This window comes from Oncorhynchus mykiss, chromosome 9 (genome assembly GCF_057628025.1).
Source record: "Oncorhynchus mykiss isolate SJ-2025 chromosome 9, ASM5762802v1, whole genome shotgun sequence".
NCBI classification, from domain to species: Eukaryota; Metazoa; Chordata; class Actinopteri; order Salmoniformes; family Salmonidae; genus Oncorhynchus; species Oncorhynchus mykiss.
In genome coordinates, this window is record NC_143030.1 from 74,618,472 (window position 1) to 74,631,931 (window position 13,460).

The window sequence follows — 13,460 nt, forward strand, 5'->3', positions numbered from 1 at the left end:
GACACCGGTTAGTCAGGCTGATTGAGGTAGTATGTACATGTAGATATGGTTAAAGTGACTATGCATATATGATGAACAGAGAGTAGCAGCAGCGTAAAAGAGGGGTTGGTGGGTGGTGGGACACAATGCAGATAGCCCGGTTAGCCAATGTGCTGGAGCACTGGTTGGTCGGGGCCCAATTGAGGTAGTATGTACATGAATGTATATTTAAAGTGACTATTCATTTAAGATAAACAGAGAGTAGCAGCAGCGTAAAAGAGGGGTTGGGACACACACACAATGTAAATAGTCCGGGCCTTCCTCTGACACCGCCTAGTGTAGAGGTCCTGGATGGCAGGTAGCTTTGCCCCAGTGATGTACTGGGCCGTACGCACTACCTTCTGAAGTGCCTTGCGGTCGGAGGCCGAGCAATTGCCATACCAGGCAGTGATGCAACTGGTCAGGATGCTTTCGATGTTGCAGCTGTAGTTTGTTATTGATGTGGACACCAAGGAACTTGAATCTCTCAACCTGCTCCACTACAGCCCCGTCGATGAGAATGGGGGCGTGCTTGGTGCTCCTTTTTCCTATAGTCCACAATCATCTCCTTAGTCTTCGTTACGTTGAGGGACACGTTGTTATTCTGGCACCAACGCCAGGTCTCTGACCTCCTCCCTGTAGGCTGTCTTGTCGGTGATCAGGCCTACCAATGTTGTGTCGTCTGCCAACTTAATGATGGTGTTGGATTCGTGCCTGGCCATGCATTCATGGGTGAACAGGGAGTACAGGAGGGGACTGAGCACGCACCCCTGGGGAGCTCCAGTGTTGAGGATCAGCGTGGCAGATGTGTTGCTACCTACCCTCACCACCTGGGGGCGGCCCGTCAGGAAGTCCAGGATCCAGTTGCAGAGGGAGGTGTTTAGTCCCAGGTTCCTTAGATTAGTGATGAGCTTTGAGGGTACTATGGTGTTGAACGCTGAGCTGTAGTCAATGAATAGCATTCTCACATAGGTGTTCCTTTTGTCCGGGTGGGAAAGGGCAATGTGGATTGCAATAGAGATTGCCTCACCTGTGGATCTGTTTGGGTGGTATGCAAATTGGAGTGGGTCTAGGGTTTCTGGGATAATGGTGTTGATGTGAGCCACTACCAGCCTTTCAAAGCACTTCATGGCTACAGACGTGAGTGCTACGGGTCTGTAGTCATTTAGGCAGGTTGCCTTTGTGTTCTTGGGCACAGGGACTATGGTGGTCTGCTTGAAGCATGTTGGTATTACAGACTCAACCAGGGACATGTTGAAAATGTCAGTGAAGACACCTGCCAGTTGGTCAGCACATGCCCGGAGCACACGTCCTGGTAATCCGTCTGGCCCCGCAGCCTTGTGAATGTTGACCTGTTTAAAGGTCTTACTCACGTCGGCTACGGAGAGTGTGATCACACAGTCGTCCGGAACAGCTGATGCTCTCATGCATGCCTCAACGTTGCTTGCCTCAAAGCGAGCATAGAAGTGATTTAGCTCGCTCTGTGATGGCCACTCCAATACCTTGACTTTGTTGTCCTTAGGCCATTTTGCCATAACTTGGAAGTATGCTTGGGGTCATTGTCCATTTGGAAGACCCATTTGCGACCAAGCTTTAACATGACTGATGTCTTGAGATGTTGCTTCAATATATCCACATAATTGTCTTTCCTCATGATGCCATCTATTTTGTGAAGTGCACCATTCCCTCCTGCAGCAAAGCATCCCCACAACATGATGCTGCCACCCCCGTGCTTCACGGTTGGGATGGTGTTCTTCGGCTTGCAAGCCTCCCTCTTTTTCCTCCAAACATAACGATAGTCGTTATAGCCAAACAGTTTTATTTTTGTTTCATCAGACCAGAGGACATTTCTCCAAAAGTACGATCTTTGTCCACATGTGCAGTTGCAGCCAGCCGTAGTCTGGCTTTTTTATAGCGGTTTTGGAGCAGTGGCTTCTTCCTTGCTGAGGTGCCTTTCAGGTTATGTCGATATAGGACTAATTTTACTGTGGATATAGATACTTTTGTACCTGTTTCCTCCAGCATCTTCACAAGGTCCATTGCTGTTGTTCTGGGAATGATTTGCACTTTTCGCACTAAACTACATTCATCTCTAGGAGACAGAACGCGTCTCCTTCCTGAGCAGTATGACGGCTGTGTGGTCCCATGGTGTTTATACTTGCATACTATTGTTTGTACAGATGAACGTGGTACCTTCAGGTGTTTGGAAATTGCTCCCAAGGATCAACCAGACTTCTTGATGTCTACAATTTTTTTCTGAGGTCTTGGCTGATTTCTTTTGATTTTCCCATTTTGTCAAGCAAAGAGGCACTGAGTTTCAAGGTAGGCCTTGAAATACATCCACAGATACACCTCCAATTGACTCAAATGATGTCAATTAGCATATCAGAAGACATGGCATCATTTTCTGGAATGTTCCAATCTGTTTAAAGTTCAGTCAACTTAGTGTATGTAAACTTCTGACCCACTGAAATTGTGATAGAGTGAATTGTAAGTGAAATAATCTGTCTGTAAACAATTGTTGGAAAAATTACTTGTGTCATGTACAAAGAGTAGATGTCCTAACCGACTTGCCAAAACTATAGTTTGTTAACAAGAAATTTGTGGAGTGGTTGAAAAACAAGTTTTAATGGCTCCAGTGTATCTAAACTACCGACTTCGAATGTAGTGCATATCACATGACTGACAGAATTACAGTGAGAGGATAGGTGTTTCTGATAATAGAGAGAGAGAAGCTTCTCTTGGCTTGTAATTATGTGAGTTCTTCAAGTTTAAATGTATAACTCGGAGACAGACAACACTACATACAACCAATTATTATTGTGGAGAAGACCGTTCCTTCTATAGCATTTTACATGTTAGAGGTTTAGCAAACACTCTTATCCAGAGCAACCTACAGTAGTGTTGGTTTACCAACTGAGCCACACAGGACCAGTCAACACTCAACATACTGTTAAAAGGGCAGTACAGGATTGATACATACATTTTTCCTGCCCTGTCCCTTAACAATTTCAAAAAACAAGTGGCGGGGTGACTGCTTTGTTTTTTTAACCCCGGATTGCACTTTTAATGGAATTATGTCTGTGCTATCAAATCAAATGTATTTATATAGCCCTTCTTACATCAGCTGATATCTCAAAGTGCTGTACAGAAACCCAGCATAAAACCCCAAACAGCAAGCAATGCAGGTGTAGAAGCACGGTGGCAAGGAAAAACTCCCTAGAAAGGCCAAAACCTAGGAAGAAACCTAGAGAGGAACCAGGCTATGTGGGGTGGCCAGTCCTCTTCTGGCTGTGCCGGGTGGAGATTATAACAGAACATGGCCAAGATGTTCAAATGTTCATAAATACCAGCATGGTCGAATAATAATAAGGCAGAACAGTTGAAACTGGAGCAGCAGCACGGTCAGGTGGACTGGGGACAGCAAGGAGTCATCATGTCAGGTAGTCCTGGGGCATGGTCCTAGGGCTCAGGTCCTCCGAGAGAGAGAAAGAAAGAGATAATTAGAGAGAGCATATGTGGGGTGGCCAGTCCCCTTCTGGTTGTGCCAGGTGGAGATTATAACAGAACATGGCCAAGATCTTCAAATGTTCATAAATGACCAGCATGGTCGAATAATAATAAGGCAGAACAGTTGAAACTGGAGCAGCAGCACGGCCAGGTGGACTGGGGACAGCAAGGAGTCATCATGTCAGGTAGTCCTGGGGCATGGTCCTAGGGCTCAGGTCCTCCGAGAGAGAGAAAGAAAGAGAGAAGGAGAGAATTAGAGAACGCACACTTAGATTCACACAGGACACTAAATAGGACAGGAGAAGTACTCCAGATATAACAAACTGACCCTAGCCCCCCGACACATAAACTACTGCAGCATAAATACTGGAGGCTGAGACAGGAGGGGTCAGGAGACACTGTGGCCCCATCCGAGGACACCCCCGGACAGGGCCAAACAGGAAGGATATAACCCCACCCACTTTGCCAAAGCACAGCCCCCACACCACTAGAGGGATATCTTCAACCACCAACTTACCATCCTGAGACAAGGCTGAGTATAGCCCACAAAGATCTCCGCCATGGCACAACGCAAGGGGGGGCGCCAAACCAGACAGGATGACCACATCAGTGAATCAACCCACTCAGGTGACGCACCCCTTCCAGGGACGGCATGAGAGAGCCCCAGTAAGCCAGTGACTCAGCCCCTGTAATAGGGTTAGAGGCAGAGAATCCTAGTGGAAAGAGGGAAACCGGCCAGGCAGAGACAGCAAGGGCGGTTCGTTGCTCCAGAGCCTTTCCGTTCACCTTCCCACTCCTGGGCCAGACTACACTCAATCATATGACCCACTGAAAAGATGAGTCTTCAGTAAAGACTTAAAGGTTGAGACCGAGTTTGCGTCTCTGACATGGGTAGGCAGACCGTTCCATAAAAATGGAGCTCTATAGGAGAAAGCCCTGCCTCCAGCTGTTTGCTTAGAAATTCTAGGGACAATTAGGAGGCCTGCGTCTTGTGACCGTAGCGTACGTGTATGTATGTACGGCAGGACCAAATCAGAGAGATAGGTAGGAGCAAGCCCATGTAATGCTTTATAGGTTAGCAGTAAAACCTTGAAATTAGCCCTTGCCTTAACAGGAATCAGTGTAGGGAGGCTTGCATTGGAGTAATATGATAAAACATTTTTGTTCTAGTCAGGATTCTAGCAGTCGTATTTAGCACTAACTGAAGTTTATTTTGTGCTTTATCCGGGTAACCGGAAATTAGAGCATTGCAGGAGTCTAACCTAGAAGTGACAAAAGCATGGATAAAAAATGTTGCATCATTTTTGGACAGAAAGATTCTGATTTTTGCAATGTTAATAGATGGAAAAAAGCTGTCCTTGAAACAGTCTTGATATGTTCGTCAAAAGAGAGATCAGGGTACCCAGAGTAACCCCGAGGTCCTTCACAGTTTTATTTGAGACGACTGTACAACCGTCAAGATTAAATGTCAGATTCAACAGAAAGTCTCTTTGTTTCTTGGGACCTAGAACAAGCATCTCTGTTTTGTCCGAGTTTAAAAGTAGAACGTTTGCAGCCATCCACTTCCTTATGTCTGAAACATAGGCTTCCAGTGAGGGTAATTTTGGGGCTTCACCATGTTTCATCGAAATGTACAGCAGTGTGTCATCCGCATAGCAGTGAACGTTAAAATTATGTTTTCGAATGACATCCCCAAGAGGTAAAATATATAGTGAAAACAACAGTGGTCCTAAAACGGAACCTTGAGGAACACCGAAATTTACAGTTGATTTGTCAGAGGACATACCATCCACAGAGACAAACTGATATCTTTCCGACAGATAAGATCTAAACCAGGCCAGAACTTGTCAGTGTAGACCAATTTGGGTTTCCAATCTCTCCAAAAGAATGTGGTGATTGATGGTGTCAAAAGCAGCTCTAAGGTCTAGTAGCATGAGGACAGATGCAGAGCCTCGGTCTGACGCCATTAAAAGGTAATTTACCACCTTCACAAGTGCAGTCTCAGTGCGATGATGGGGTCTAAAACCAGACTGAAGCATTTCGTATACATTGTTTTTCTTCAGGAAGGCAGTGAGTTGCTGTGCAACAGCTTTTTCCAAAAAATTTGAGAGGAATGGAAGATTCAATATAGGCCGATAGTTTATTATATTTTCTGGGTCAAGGTTTGGCTTTTTCAAGAGAGGCTTTATTACTGCCACTTTTAGTGAGTTTGGTACACATCCGGTGGATAGAGAGCCATTTATTATGTTCAACATAGGAGGGCCAAGCAGCTCTTTCAGTAGTTTATTTGGAATAGGGTCCAGTATGCAGCTTGAAGGTTTAGAGGCCATGATTATTTTCATCATTGTGTCAAGAGATATAGTACTAAAACTCTTCAGTGTCTCCCTTGATCCTAGTTTTTGGCAGAGTTGTGCAGACTAAGGACAACTGAGCTTTCGAGGAATACGCAGATTTAAAGAGGAATTAATTTGCCCCGTAATTTGCTTTCCAATGATCATGATCTTTTCCTCAAAGAAGTTCATGAATTTATTACTGCTGAAGTGAAAGCCATCCTCTCTTGGGGAATGCTGCTTTTTAGTTAGCTTTGCGACAGTATCAAAAATACATTTTGGATTGTTCTTATTTTCATCAATTAAGTTGGAAAAATAGTATGATCGAGCAGCAGTGAGGGCTCTTCGATACTGCACGGTACTGTCTTTCCAAGTTAGTCTGAAGAATTCCAGTTTGGTGTGCCGCCATTTCCATTGCAATTTTCTGGAAGCCTGCTTCAGAGCTCGGGTATTTTCTGTATACCAGGGAGCTAGTTTCTTATGACAAATGTTTTTAGGGGTGCAACTGCATTTAGGGTATTGCGTAAGGTTAAATTGAGTTCCTCAGTTAGGTGGTTAACTGATTTTTGTCCTCTGACGTCCTTGGGTAGGCAGAGGGAGTCTGGAAGGGCATCAGGGAATCTTTGGGTTGTCTGAGAATTTATAGCACGACTTTTGATGCTCCTTGGTTGGGATCTGAGACGATTATTTGTTGGATTGCAAAGATAATAAAATGGTGGGCCTATAGTCCAGGATTATGAGGAAAAACATTAAGATCCACAACATTTATTCCATGGGACAAAACTAGGTCCAGACTGTGGCAGTGAGTAGGTCCGGAGACATGTTGAACAAAACCCACTGAGTCGATGATGGCTCCGAAAGCCTTTTGGAGTGGGTCTGTGGACTTTTCCATGTGAATATTAAAGTCACCAAAAATTTGAATATTATCTGCTATGACTACAAGGTCCAATAGGAATTCAGGGAACTCAGTGAGGAACGCTGTATATGGCCCAGGAGGCCTGTAAACAGTAGCTATAAAAAGTGATTGAGTAGGCTTCATAGAGTTCATGACTAGAAGCTCAAAATACGAAAATGTTTTTTTTTTTGTAAATTGAAATTTGCTATCAGAAATGTTAGCAACACCTCCGCCTTTGCGGGATGCGCGGGTGATATGGTCACTAGTGTAGCCAGGAGGTGAGGCCTCATTTAACACAGTAAATTAATCAGGCTTAAGCCATGTTTCAGTCAGGCCAATCACATCAAGATTATGATCAATGATTAGTTCATTGACTATAACTGCCTTGGAAGTGAGGGATCTAACATTAAGTAGCCCTATTTTGAGATGTGAGGTATCACTATCTCTTTCAATAATGACAGGAATGGAGGTGGTCTTTATCCTAGTGAGATTTCTAAGGCTAACACCGCCATGTTTAGTTTTGCCCAACCTAGGTCGAGGCACAGACACGGTCTCAATGGTGATAGCTGAGCTGACTACACTGACTGTGCTAGTGACAGACTCCACTATGCTGGCAGGCTGGCTAACAGCCTGCTGCCTGGCCTGCACCCTATTTTATTGTGGACCTAGGGGAGTTTGAGCCCTGTCTATGTTCGTAGATAAGATGAGAGCACCCCTCCAGCTAGGATGGAGTCCGTCACTCCTCAACAGGCCAGGCTTGGTCCTGTTTGTGGGTGAGTCCCAGAAAGAGGGCCAATTATCTACAAATTCTATATTTTGGGAGGGGCAAAAAAACTGTTTTCAACCAGCGATTGAGTTGTTAGACTCTGCTGTAGAGCTCATCACTCCCCCTAACTGGGAGGGGGCCAGAGACAACTATTTTACACCAGTGATTTATATATCTGTCATTATATAGCTCTCTTTATATATCTGTCATTATAGAGCTCTCTGTATATATCTCTCATTATAGAGCTCTCTTTATATCTCTCTCCTTATAGAGCTCTCTGTATATATCTCTCATTATAGAGCTCTCTTTATATATCTGTCATTATAGAGCTCTCTTTATATATCTCTCATTATAGAGCTCTCTTTATATATCTGTCATTATAGAGCTCTCTTTATATATCTCATTATAGAGCTCTCTTTATATATCTCTCATTATCGATCTTGATAATTTGTCACATGCTTCGTAAACAACAGGTGTAGAATTATTTATGTATTTAGTAAAGTACTCTTCGAATGTGTAAACAGAAAACCACAACAGCAGAAAGAGTTCAAGTTCAATCAGCTTTTAAAAAACAGAACCACTCTTCCTTGACTACCATTGTCAATATAACAGCAAAGCGCCAGGCTTAGCCAAACAAAGCCCTGCCCAGATGTCAATTTCAGGGACGTCAGAAAGTTGTCAGAGGCAGACAGACGGGTGTGTTTACATATGAACCTTTTACTGCAGTGTGCTAAATCAGCATCACACAGGGTGTTTCTTGGTAGTCTTAAACAAATCTACCTTGAAACAAAAGTATGCATCTCACACACTTGGTTATGGGCTTAAAAAAAGAAGACATCTGTACCATGTCAGATATAGAGTTGAAATGTATTACATTTAGAGTTTGCATCCCAATATTACACTTTTTATACATCACAGAAGACTGAATATAACAAAACCATTTGACATAGGAGCACCAGCTTTTCGGTGGTTTCTTTTAAATGATGTTTATTAGGAAAAATATGAATAACATTCCAACCTTGAGGCCTCTAGAGGGCAATTTGGTAATTTGACTGCAGAGGGGTCACTGCTGGCCATATTTCGGGCCTGATGCGGGAGGGTATTTTAGGAGACAGTACCTGGCCTGGGTTCAGCCTAGATAGTCCCTGGCCTAGCTTCAGCCAAGACAGTCCCTGGCCCAGGTTCAGCCAAGACAGTCACTGGCCCAGGTTCAGCCTAGACAGTCCCTGGCCCAGGTTCAGCCTAGACAGTCCCTGGCCCATGTTCAGCCTAGACAGTCCCTGGCCCAGATTCAGCCAAGACAGTCACTGGCCCGGATTCAACCAAGACAGTCCCTGGCCCAGGTTCAGTCAAGACAGTCTCTGGCCCGGGTTCAGCCAAGACAGTCCCTGGCCCAGGTTCAGCCTAGACACTCCCTGGCCCAGGTTCAGCCTAGTCAGTCCATGGGAGTCAGTCCCTGGCCTAGGTTCAGCCAAGACAGTCCCTGGCCCACGTTCATCCTAGTCAGTCCATGGGAGTCAGTCCCTGGCCTGGGTTAGGCCTAGATAGTCCCTGGCCTGGGTTCAGTCTAGTCAGCACCACGGCTTGGCATCCTGTCTCTTTCAAGGCAGCCAAGACCCAGCTTTAAGAAAGAAACATGGCCGCCCCCCAGCCAAAGCCAGACAGCTTGCTATCATAGATATAGAACCTAGAGGGTGCACCTCCAATCTTTCCATTAATCCATAAAGGTAGAAAGAGGGCATACTGCCGATCACCGATTGCCATTGATCGCTTCTGTGACAACAAGGCCAGAACCACTGAGGGCTATCTCCATTTTAAAGTAGTGAAATATGTATATGTTATTTGTGTATTTCTATGAGTTGATTGGCAGTTGGTTAACAACAGTGATAGAGATGGATAGATAGTGAAGAGACCAACCCACCCAAACACTAGACCCACCCGCCCATCCAAACACTAGACCCACCCACCCATCCAAACACTAGACCCAGCCGCCCAAACAAACACTAGACCTAACCGCCCAAACAAACACTAGACCCAGCCGCCCAAACAAATACTAGACCCAGCCGCCCAAACACTAGACCCAGCCACCCAAACAAACACTAGACCCAGCCGCCCAAACAAACACTAGACCCAGCCGCCCAAATAAACACTAGACCCAGCCGCCCAAACACTAGACCCAGCCGCCCAAACAAACACTAGACCCAGCCGCCCAAACACTAGACCCAGCCGCCCAAACAAACACTAGACCCAGCCGCCCAAACAAACACTAGACCCAGCCGCCCAAACAAACACTAGACCCAGCCGCCCAAACAAACACTAGACCCAGCCGCCCAAACAAACACTAGACCCAGCCACCCAAACAAACACTAGACACAGCGGCCCAAACAAACACTAGACCCAGCCGCCCAAACAAACACTAGACCCAGCCGTCCATCCAAACACTCGACCCAACCGTCCATCCAAACACTAGACCCAACCGCCCAAACACTAGACCCACCCACCCCACCCACCCATCCAAACACTAGACCCAGCCGCCCAAACACTAGACCCAGCCGCCCAAACAAACACTAGACCCAGCCGCCCAAACAAACACTAGACCCAGCCGTCCATCCAAACACTAGACCCAACCGTCCATCCAAACACTAGACCCAACCGCCCAAACACTAGACCCACCCACCCCACCCACCCATCCAAACACTAGCCCCACCCACCCATCCAAACACTAGATCCACCCACCCAAACACTAGACTCACCCACCCATCCAAACACTAGACCCAGCTGCCCAAAAAAACACTAGACCCAGCCGCTCAAACACTAGACCCAGCTGTGCAAACAAACACTAGACCCAGCCGCCCAAACAAACACTAGACCCAGCCGCCCAAACACTAGACCCAGCCACTAAAACACTAGACACACACACCCAAACACTAGACCAACCCAAACACTAGACCCACACACCCAAACATTAGACCGACACACCAAAAAAACTAGACCCACCCACCCAAACACTAGTCCAACCCACCCAAACACTAGACCCACCCGAACACTTTCAGAAGAGGAAGTATAAGGCCATGTCCTGGAAAAACAACAGATATCTGTCTTCATCCGTGACTTCATAGCGCAATCACAGCCAGGGCTCTGTAATCTGCTTACACTCTGTTGGAACTGGCCTGGGCTTGCAAATGAATTGCTCTCTGACCTCCAGGGGACCCCATTGATTTTGTAGTCACTCTCACTCAGATATCATATTAACATAAGTAATGGAAAAATGTGTAGAATTGCTGGAAATTAACTGTAAAACTGCCAAAAGATGATCCATGACCCACGGTAAAATGTGTAGAATTGCAGGGAATTAACATTGTGTGGTCGTCTAGGTGTTCATTGTGTGGTCGTCTAGGTGTTCATTGTGTGGTCATCTAGGTGTTTATTGTGTGGTCGTCTAGGTGTTCATTGTGTGGTCGTCTAGGTGTTCATTGTGTGGTCATCTAGGTGTTTATTGTGTGGTCGTCTAGGTGTTCATTGTGTGGTCGTCTAGGTGTTCATTGTGTGGTCGTCTAGGTGTTCATTGTGTGGTCGTCTAGGTGTTCATTGTGTGGTCGTCTAGGTGTTCATTGTGTGGTCGTCTAGGTGTTCATTGTGTGGTCGTCTAGGTGTTCATTGTGTGGTCGTCTAGGTGTTCATTGTGTGGTCGTCTAGGTGTTCATTGTGTGGTCGTCTAGGTGTTCATTGTGTGGTCGTCTAGGTGTTCATTGTGTGGTCGTCTAGGAGTTCATTGTGTGGTCGTCTAGGTGTTCATTGTGTGGTCGTCTAGGTGTTCATTGTGTGGTCGTCTAGGTGTTCATTGTGTGGTCGTCTAGGTGTTCATTGTGTGGTCGTCTAGGTGTTCATTGTGTGGTCGTCTAGGTGTTCATTGTGTGGTCGTCTAGGTGTTCATTGTGTGGTCGTCTAGGTGTTCATTGTGTGGTCGTCTAGGTGTTCATTGTGTGGTCGTCTAGGTGTTCATTGTGTGGTCGTCTAGGTGTTCATTGTGTGGTCGTCTAGGTGTTCATTGTGTGGTCGTCTAGGTGTTCATTGTGTGGTCATCTAGGTGTTCATTGTGTGGTCATCTAGGTGTTCAATGTGTGGTCATCTAGGTGTTCATTGTTTATGCAGTGTTTTAGTGTTTCCTGTGTTTCTTTTTACTTCTTCATTCGCCAGAGGAAGAGAAAACAAAAGGTGCCTCTTTCTCTAACTAGTGTTTCTATTTGTGATCGGGCCCCTTTAGTTTTCCTTTATTCCTACGTGTTAGATTGTAGTCCAGTGGTACTATATCAAGTAACGACCGCAAATGAATGTCGTAGCGTGTAGCGTTCCTTCATCTGTGCATTTTAGTTACTTATTCATCCCATTTTTTCCATGTATTTCTGTGTTCCATTTCTTGAGTTTTATGCCTTCTATTTTATTCATTGGAAAGTAGACAGTTGAAGTCATCAGTAGGGTAACTTCTACCTCAATTGGATCCATGTTCCAGTCGATTTACTCAGTCTTTCCTTCATAAGAGATAGTTTAAACTTAAGGGTTGATACAGTGTATTCAAACTGTTTCCCTTTTCAACATGTTGTTACGTTACAGCCTTATTCTAAAATTGATTAAATAAATACAAATTCTCATCAATCTACACACAATACCCATAATGACAAAGCAAAAATAGGTTTTTAGATATTTTTGCCAATGTTTATTAAAAAAAACGGATACCTTATTTACATAAGTATTCAGACCCTTTGCTATGAGACTCCAAATTGTTTCCATTGATCATCCTTGAGGTGTTTCTACAACTTGATTGGAGTCCACCTGTGGTAAATTGATTGGACATGATTTGGAAAGACACACACCTGTCTATATAAGGTCCCACAATGCATGTCAGAGCAAAAACCAAACCTTGAGGTCAAAGGAATTGTCCGTAGAGCTCAGAGACAGGATTGTGTCGAGGCACAGATCTGAGGAAGGGTACAAAAAAATGTCTGCTGTATTGAAGGTCCCCAAGAACACAGTGGCCTCCATCATTCTTAAATGGAACAAGTTAAACGGTAGAACCACCAAGACTCTTCCTAGATCTGGCCGCCCGGCCAAAATGAGCAATCAGGGGAGAAGGGCCTTGGTCAGGGAGGTGACCAAGAACCCAATGGTAACTCTGACAGAGCTCCAGAGTTCCTCTGTGGAGATGGGAGAACCTTCCATAAGGACAAACATCTCTGCAGAACTCCACCAGTCAGACCTTTATGGTAGAGTGACTTCGGGACAAGTCTCTGAATATCCTTGAGGGGCCCAGCTGGAGCCTGGACTTGAACCAGATGGAACATCTCCGAGACCTGAAAATAGCTGTGCAGCGACACTCCTTATCCAACCTGACAGAGCATGAGAGGATCTGCGGAGAATTATGGGAGAAAATCCATAAACACAGGTGTGCCAAACTTGTAGCATCATACCCAAGCAGAATCGAGGCTGTAATCACTGGCAAAGTTGCTTCAACAAAGTATTGAGTCTGAATACTTATGTAAATGTGATGTTTGTTATTTTTTTAAATTTGCTACAATTTCTAAAAAACAGTTTTTGCTTTGCCATTATGGGGTATTGTGGGGTATTGTGTGTAGATTGAGGGGGAAAAACTATTGAATCCATTTTAGAATAAGGCTGTAGTGTAACAAAATTTAGAAAGTCAAGGGGTCTGAATACTTTCCAAATGCACAGTACCAGGACAGTAGAAATCCATTAAGTAGAATATAGTGGCTTAGATCAAATGTTCTTGTATTGTACTGAGCAATGAGAAATTAAGAAAATGGCTGCTTTGTGTTGTGTCGTTCCACTATTTCTTCCTCTGGGGAACTGAGTTGACATCACAGAGACATGAAAGGCAGAGCAGGTAGTCTGTCTGCTATGACAGGATGCTGTTACTGTATGGATA

At 45.0% G+C, this 13,460-nt stretch overlaps 1 protein-coding gene across 5 annotated transcripts in view; it reads left to right on the forward strand.

Annotated features, from left to right (window-relative positions):
• LOC110531259 (protein kinase C zeta type) overlaps positions 1-13,460 on the forward strand; it is a 158,084-nt gene that overhangs the window by 86,609 nt on the left and 58,015 nt on the right. The window lies entirely within an intron of this gene.